The sequence below is a fragment of the Triticum aestivum genome, chromosome 7A (genome assembly GCF_018294505.1).
Source record: "Triticum aestivum cultivar Chinese Spring chromosome 7A, IWGSC CS RefSeq v2.1, whole genome shotgun sequence".
NCBI lineage: Eukaryota > Viridiplantae > Streptophyta > Magnoliopsida > Poales > Poaceae > Triticum > Triticum aestivum.
Window position 1 is genome coordinate 66660551 of NC_057812.1, and position 7831 is coordinate 66668381.

Sequence of the window (7831 nt, forward strand, 5' to 3'; positions counted from 1 at the left end):
ACCCCAGCCACAGAAATGCTGACGCGTGGATGTCCCGGTTGGTACCACCAACCGGGACCAAAGGCCCTCCTGCCTGGGCTCAGCGACATGCCACGTGGAGGCCCATCTGTCCCGGTTCTGGATTGAACCGGGACTAAAGGGCCAGGGCATTAGTACCGAACCTTTAGTCCCGGTTCATGAACCGAGACTAAAGGCCCTCACCAACCGGGACTGTAGGCCCTTTTTCTACTAGTGATGCAAGAGGAAACTAAACCAATACTTCATGTGTCACTAATAGAATTTGAGCCTAAGAGCATCTCCAGCCGTTCGACCCCTCAAGGGCACGAAAAAGCGCCGCTTGGGGGCCGAGCCGGCGTTTTTTTCGGCGTGGGGGCGAGCACGTTCCCAGTCGCCGCCCTCAAGTCGCCCCCAGATGCCCCCATAGTTCGTCCAAATTTCAACAAACACGGCTAAATTTGAACAAACACAGTCAAATTTCGGCGAAATTTAGACATTTTTTACACGAATAAAAGGGACGAAAAAAAACCTAAACTACGGCTGATGCTTCTCCTCCTTGACACGGCCGCTGCTCGACCCCTCGCCCCGGCGCGCTGCTTCACTCGAGCGGCGGGTCGTTGCCGCCCTCGACGTGCGCGAGGACGCCGCTGAGCGTGCGGCCAGGGACGCCCCACCACAGGCGGCGGCCCTCGCTGTTGTTGCGGCCGCGCGGCATCGGCGCGTTGTTGGTGGAGACGAGCTGCTCCTCCTGTCGGCGTTCGAAGTACGCCGCCCACGCCACATGGTTGTCGGCGGCGTACTCCGGGAGCACCCGCTCCGCGGCCGTCAGGAACGCCCGCGCACGCTCAATCTCGGCGTGGAAATAGGGCGTCTCGGGGACGGGCAGAGGGAGGACAGGGAACCCGCCGGCGCTGAGCCTCCACCGCGACGGAGCGCGTACGTCGGGCGGTGCGGGGTAGTTGGCCTCGTGGAGGAGGTAGGCCTCCAACTCATGCAGCGAGCGGCGGCCGAAACCGTTGGCCGCCGCCGCGTCGCCGGGGTACCTCGCGCTCATGGTTGCCGGGGGGAGAGAGGGGATCGAACGGCAGAGAGAGGGAAGGAAGTGCGGCGGCGAGGAGGGGGAGGACTGCCGATGGATGGGTGCCTCACCGGCGCGGCCAGGGGTGCCTTTTATAGCGGCTCGGGGGCGGCCGCGTGCGAACGCGTGGCGGAAGGCGGGGCGGTGTCGCCGCACTTCGCCGCCCGTGAATCAATGGCAGGCTGACCGGCGGCAGCCTTGGCATTGATTCCCCGTGGGAAAACCGAGACGATGAGAATGACCAGCCTTCGTCTCGCCGACACGCCGGTCCCGCCACTCTTTCGCGCCAAAACGTTCGCGCCGGCGCCCTCGGGCACCCCCCAGCGCGCCGGGTTCGGGTTAGGTGCGTCGGCGCCAATTTCGGCCCAATCCGACGAAAAACAGATTCGTGGAGGCACGACTAGGCCGATTTTTCGGCGCAGGCGCTAAAAAACGGCCTTGGGGGGCCTGTTGGGGGCGCGGCTGGAGATGCTCTAAGTAGCTCGGGTTGCCAACGCCTGTGGGTAGGATGCATCAGGGCAGGTTTTTCAAGGTTTGCAGTCCAAGTTATTAAAGAGGCTGAAGCAAGGAGGTACTCCCTCCGTTTCTTTTTAGTCTGCATATAAGGTTTGGTCAAAGTCAAGCTTTGTAAAGTTTGACTAACTTTATATTAAAAAATATCAACATTCACAATATGAAATTAATATTATCAGATGCACCATGAAATGTATTGTCGTACTATATAGTTTTAATATTATACATGTTCATATTTTTTTATATAAATTTGGTCAAATTTTATGTAGTTTGACTTTGACCAATTTTTATACGCAGAGTAAAAAGAAACGGAGGAAGGAAATGTTCTCAAGTGGAAAAGGAGGTGTTCGTGAAGGCGGTCGCCCAGGCCCTATCCACATACCTTATGGGTGTGTTTAAACTCTCAGATGGCTCTGTGCGAGGACCTCACTAAGATGATACATTATTGTTTGCTGGGAGAGGACGACGACGCAGGGGAGACCTGCACCAGAAGCCCCCGGTTCCGATTGAAGGCTCACACAGGTTCCTATCAAGCTATATTACATCCCTCCTTGTGATCGAGCAACACCTTTCAAAAAAAAAAACTTTTGGGGAAGCAAGCCAACGAGCCCACATGAAGTTACACCTAGACCAAGGTGGGAACGTCGTCAAAAAAAAGGTGGGAACATCCACTTGGACCATGACAAATTAAGCATTGTCGGATCTTTCATCAAGGGAGACGACATGACCGAGGCTGGTACGATTTTGCGTAGTCATGATGGAGCAATTATCTTTGCCATAACACGTGTGATCTTCAATGGTTTTGATCCCCTGGAGACGGAGATGGCAGCCATGGACGAAGGGCTAATTAGACCCCGTGGAAGAAAGAGGACCCTCTGGCTAGGGTTTCTCGTGCCTCCCGCCAGTGACGCCGTCGGTCTACCTCATCTCTTGTGGTTTTAGGGCCGTGAAGGCACGGTGGATCCTAACTCTTGCCAGCGGGAGGGGCTTCGTTTTTTCATGTTTCTTTAAATTTTGTTAGGGTTTGTGTCTTGCTCATAGAGTCGAGGCGACAACGGCTCTCTGGAGATGGAATAAGATTCTCCTTGCCAAGTCCCCGTCCCAGTGGTGTTTCTAGCATCATCGGAGGGCGTGTGGAGGTTTGTCTCTGGTGGATCTTGTGGGGTTCGGTCGGCGTTTGTCTTCGGTGAATCCACGTGGATCCCGTCTTCGTTCGTCTGTGTTTGTCTGTCTACAGGTTGGATCCTTCCAATCTATGTTTCTCTTCATCGGCGGCGGTTGTTGTTCTGGTGTATGACTTTCCGACTGTTTAGTACAACTAGCACATATGCCTGTGCGTTGCAACCGGAGAGAAAATTGATGGAGCGATGCAGCGGGAGAGAAAATTCATGGAGCGGCTTATTGATTTTCCATATAACTTGCAAACATATATAAACTGATGAACGTTAGTGTAAAAAAATGAGAAGCAGTTATTTAATTTGATAACTAAACAAACCCTCTCATCTCGATTTAAAGCGCCCGAGGGCCAAAACTCTACGGCCAAGAGACAACCTCGTGTGAAGATTAATGCATTTAACTGTAGTCAGTAACCACGTGAAGAAGCAATTTCCACGTACATTACATTTTAGCTGCCACATGGGATAATTGGCCCGCAAACAATGTACCAATTGGAGAAAAGAAAACTCATCGCATGCATTGGTTGGTGCTCTATAACGATCTATTGGACAGAATAAATCAAGCATTTTTATTGAACGACCCAAAAATAACGGACATACTCATTGTACCTGGCCTAATAATGATGGATGGAGGTAATAGAGAGAAGTACGAGCTAGTCCAATTTACTCACTCAAGTTTTTTTTTTCTTTTTTCAACAAATGTTCGGAATCTTAAAAATTGTTTACATTTTTCAAAATTAGTTCATTTAAAAAAAATCATGTTTTCAAACTTGTCCAGAAATTCAAAAATAGTTTAGTATTCAAAAATTTGTTCACTTCTTTTAAAAAATATGTGAAAACTTTAAAAAGTTTAAATCTTTCGCTGCAATTTTTAGGAAAAAATAATAAAAAAACTACAGTGGCTAGGGACGTTGTTAACTCATGGGAGGTTATGTGATTGGTCCCATTCCATGCACAACTTTTTGCTAACTGTTGTCGTGTTTTGCCACTGCCTTTCTTTTCTTTAACAGGAGCGCTGCAAATTGTCCACTGAAGTTACCCTAGAGTACTGGCTATGTATGCTGCTGTTGCAGCCGTAGGTCGTGGGTTCGAGTCTCACCTTGGCACTTTGTTTTTTTTTTTTGGATTTTTTCATCGGACGAAAAGCAAACTCACGTGAGACGATAATAAACATTAATTTCACGTGAGAGGATTAGTGACGGACGATAATAAACATTAATTGCACGACGGACGAAAAAACATGTGAGTCCTACAGCAAACCAAAAAAATTGGAGAAACAATCCTCCCTTTAATATTAGGTAAAGATAAGATTTGCCCGGCTTCAATGAGGTAGTGGCGATGACAACGACGCGTATTTGGCTTGCTCCAGTGATTATAGTCATTGCTAAGTGTCTACGGATTTGGATGTAATTTTTGTTACTTATGGTTTCTTTGCACTGCCATGATGTTTGATGAACAGGTGGGAAGTTTTTTCCAAAAAGTAAAGGTTAGTAGGCAGGCGAATTGGCGAGCCATATATGGGTCGCTCGCTAGGGAGATACCCAGCATAGTTGACTTTGATTGTAATTGTAATCACTGTGTTTGATGAATAGATCGGCGGGCCTCGGTGCTCTGCAAGGATTGGTGGACGGCGGTTTGTGGCCGGTCGATTCGGGAAGTTGGTAGTTGAGCTTCATCGGGAGAAATCCTATCTCCGGTCTTTGTTAGATGCGGCGGCGGCGACGCTCGCAGGCGCTGCAATTTTTCTTGGACGTGTCGCTATAATGTGCCGCCTCTCCCCTCTTTCTGCGGCCTTGGCTCCGGAGGGAAATCTCAGATCCGCAAGATCAGGCGATGAAGACGCCTTCACGTCTTCTTCCTCCTTGGGGGCATCGTCTCAGAGCCGGCTACAATTGGAGACCGGTTGTTGACGGCCTCTTCGCCGCGGTGGTTGGCGGCATCTTCGCCGCGTGGTTTGCTGAGGAGGCTGTTTCGGGGGCGCTGATTTCTGTTTGGCAACGATGATGGTGTCGAGAGGAGCTTGGGTCGCGGCTCGGGCTTTGGTAGTCGGATCTTCCCGGTGTGTCCGAGGTGCTCTTCTGTTGGTTGCCTGGTTGTACTCCCTATTGTACTCTTAGATCACTATTGTACTCCCTTGCTTAACACGGTGTAGGGTATACAATAGATCTGGTACACAACATGACATACTTTATAGAACCTATGGCTGAGGTATAGAAAATGACTTTCATTCTCTTTCTATCTTCTGTCGTGGTCGAGATTTGAGTCTTACTCAATTTCACAGCTTGTAACACAGCCAAGAACTCTTTCTTTGACTGTTCCATTTTGAACTACTTTAAAATATTGTCAAGGTATGTACCCATTGAAAAAACTTATCAAGCGTCTTGATCTATCTCTATAGATCTTGATGCTTAATATGTAAGCAGCTTCACCGAGGTCTTTCTTTGAAAAACTTCTTTCAAAACACTCCTTTATGCTTTGCAGAATAATTCTACATTATTTCTGATCAACAATATGTCATTCACATATACTTATTAGAAATGTTGTAGTGCTCCCACTCACTTTCTTGTAAATACAGGCTTCACCGCAAGTCTGTATAAAACTATATGCTTTGATTATCTCATCAAATCGCATATTCCAACTCCGAGATGCTTGCACCAGTCCATAGATGGATCATTGGAGCTTGCACATTTTGTTAGCTCCTTTTGGATCGACAAAACCTTCCGGCTGCATCATATACAACTCTTCTTCTAGAAATCTATTCAGGAATGCAGTTTTGACATCCATTTGCCGGATTTCATAAAATGCGGCAATTGCTAACATGATTCGGACAGACTTAAGCATAGATACGAGTGAGAAACTCTCATCGTAGTCAACACCTTGAACTTGTTGAAAACCTTTTTGCGACAATTCTAGCTTTGTAGATAGTAACACTACTATCAGCGTCCGTCTTCCTCTTGAAGATCCATTTAATCTCAATGGCTCGCCGATCATTGGGCAAGTTAACCAAAGTCCATACTTTGTTCTCATACATGGATCTCATCTCAGATTTCATGGCCTCAAGCCATTTTGCGGAATCTGGGCTCATCATCGTTTCCTCATAGTTCGTAGACTCGTCATGGTCAAGTAACATGACCTCCAGAACTGGATTACCGTACCACTCTGGTGCGGATCTCACTCTGGTTTACCTACGAGGTTCGGTAGTAACTTGATCTGAAGTTACATGATCATCATCATTAGCTTCCTCACTAATCAGTCTAGTAGTCACAGGAACATATTTCTGTGATGAACTACTTTCCAATAAGGGAGCAGGTACAGTTACCTCATCAAGTTTTACTTTCCTCCCACTCACTTCTTTCGAGAGAAACTCCTTCTCTAGAAAGGATTCATTCTCAGCAATGAATAACTTGCCTTCGGATCTGTGATAGAAGGTATACCCAACAGTCTCCTTTGGGTATCCTATGAAGACATATTTCTCCGATTTGGGTTTGAGCTTATCAGGATGAAACTTTTTCACATAAGCATCACAACCCCAAACTTTAAGAAACGACAACTTTGGTTTCTTGTTAAACCACAGTTCATATAGTGTCATCTCAACGGATTTAGATGGTGCCATATTTAACATGAATGCAGCTGTCTCTAATGCATAACCCCAAAATGATAGTGGTAAATCGGTAAGAAACATCATAGATTGCACTATATCCAATAAAGTACGATTATGACATTCGGACACACCATTATACTGTGGTGTTCCAGGTGGCATGAGTTTGTGAAACTATTCCACATTGTTTTAATTGAAGACCAAACTCGTAACTCAAATATTCGTCTCTGCGATTAGATCATAGAAACTTTATTTTCTTGTCACGATGATTTTCCACTTCACTCTGAAATTCTTTGAACTTTTTAAATGTTTCTGACTTATGTTTCATCAAGTAGATATACTCATATCTGCTCAAATTATCTGTGAAGGTCAGAAAATAACGATACTCGTCGCGAGCCTCAACACTCATCGGATCGCATACATCAATATGTGTTATTTCCAATAAGTCAGTTGCTCGCTCCATTGTTCCGGAGAACGGTGTTTTAGTCATCTTGCCCATGAGGCATGGTTCGCAAGCATCAAGTGATTCATAATCAAGTGATTCCAAAAATCCATCAGCATGGAATTTCTTCATGCGCTTTACACCAATATGACCTAAATGGCAATGCCACAAATAAGTTGCACTATCATTATTAACTTTGCATCTTTTGGTTTTAATATTATGATTATGTGTATCACTACGATCGAGATCCAACAAACTATTTTCATTGGGTGTGTAACCATATAAGTTTTTATTCATGTAAACAGAACAACAATTTATTCTCTTACTTAAATGAATAACCATATTACAATAAACATGATCAAATCATATTCATGCGCAACGCAAACACCAAATAACACTTATTTAGGTTCAACACTAATCCCGAAAGTATATGGAGTGTGCGATGATGATCATATCAATCTTGGAACCACTTCCAACACACATCGTCACTTCATCCTTAACTAGTCTCTGTTTATTCTGCAACTCCCGTTTCGAATTACTAATCTTAGCAACTGAACTAGTATCAAATACTGAGGGGTTGCTATAAACACTAGTAAAGCACACATCAATAACATATATATCAAGTATACTTATGTTCACTTTGCCATCCTTCTTATCCGCCAATCATTTGGGGTAGTTCCGCTTCCAGTGACTAGTCCCTTTGCAGTAGAAGCACTTAGTCTCAGGCTTAGGACCAGACTTGGGCTTCTTCACTTGAGCAGCAACTTGCTTGCCGTTTTTCTTGAAGTTCCCCTTCTTCCTTTTGCCCTTTTCTTGAAACTAGTGGTCTTGTCTACCATCAACACTTGATGTTTTTCTTGATTTCTACCTTCGTCGATTTTAGCATCACGAAGAGCTTGGGAATCGTTTCCGTTATCCCTTGCATATTATAGTTCATCACGAAGTTCTACTAACTAGGTGATGGTGACTAGAGAATTCTGTCAATCACTATTTTATCTGGAAGATTAACTCCCACTTGATTCAAGCGA